The sequence below is a fragment of the Geospiza fortis genome, unplaced genomic scaffold, assembly GCF_000277835.1.
Source record: "Geospiza fortis unplaced genomic scaffold, GeoFor_1.0 scaffold88, whole genome shotgun sequence".
Classification (NCBI taxonomy): domain Eukaryota; kingdom Metazoa; phylum Chordata; class Aves; order Passeriformes; family Thraupidae; genus Geospiza; species Geospiza fortis.
The window spans coordinates 1544714-1545784 of record NW_005054434.1 but is presented as its reverse complement, the minus strand read 5'-3'; the positions used below and the strand labels follow the sequence as shown (position 1 = coordinate 1545784).

General features: G+C 41.5%; 1 protein-coding gene across 1 annotated transcript in view; it reads right to left on the bottom strand.

The window, feature by feature from the left end:
• The window catches only part of NVL (nuclear VCP like), a 39380-nt gene that overhangs the window by 11100 nt on the left and 27209 nt on the right, over positions 1-1071 (bottom strand). The window lies entirely within an intron of this gene.

Below are 1071 nucleotides of genomic sequence, written 5' to 3'. Positions count from 1 at the left end.
CCTGCTGCCAAGAAGGCCCCTAAGCAGGTAAGTTCACATCAAAGCTGATATCAGCAGAAGACAAAAATATTCTGGCAGTGGGATAATAACAGGGTTACCACATCCCGCTGCCACTCCTCTTGGTGTTATCCCAACAGGAAGACAGGATTGTAGGCACAAAGATTCCCAGGAGAAGGGAGCAAAGACACCTTTCAGCGACCTCGCCCAGGATTTATGGCAGTAAATGCAATTCTGAGTTTGATTCCTGATGGGAAACTGCAAACAGTTCTCCCCAACAACCACCTGGTCACTGACACACAAGAGGAAGCCAGAGATGAAGTGAGGACTCACTACAGTTCCTTGTGCTCAGTGTTACCCATGAGTGATCCTGCCCTTGCCAGGTGGGTTCCTGTATCTTGGTGTGGCTGTGAGAGTGAGAGAAATCAGCTCTGTTTAATGCCACCTTTGCTCCAGGGAAGGGAGCAAAGTACCAAGCTCTGCTACACTATTCCTCTACACCCCTAATTACCTTTGAAAATAAATCTGGTAAAATAAAAATTGTGATTCCTTACAGTACTCAGAGGTGTTACACTCAATTCCTCTCAACATCTCATGAAGAACATTAAGAACAGGGTTGTAAAAATATGAACTGAAGTATTTCTGTAAAACTTGGAAACAACAAACTTGTCTACTGCAAATAGCAAATGGAGGAATACTCAATCTATTTTCATCCACGAAGCAAAGCACAGAACAAATGAAGGAAAGTCTAACATCCTGAATTTGTAATGAGAGGTCACCCTGTGAACATCCATTTTGGCATGAAAGAACAGGCTGGAACAAGTTCTCTCTTTCTGAATTCTGAATCAACTATTGCCTATACACCACAACTTTAAGGTTACACAAGTCTGAATTATCCCTCATTACAAATACACTAAACAATTTTTGCCAGACTTCTTATAATGCTATCTTTCCTCTACAGCAAAGACTTTGTCTCCTTTGCAGCTCAAACCAAGATATGACAGAACATCTGGTCTTAAAAATCAATGTTGATCTACTGGAAAAAAGGAGGAAATATCCAAGTAATTCATATGC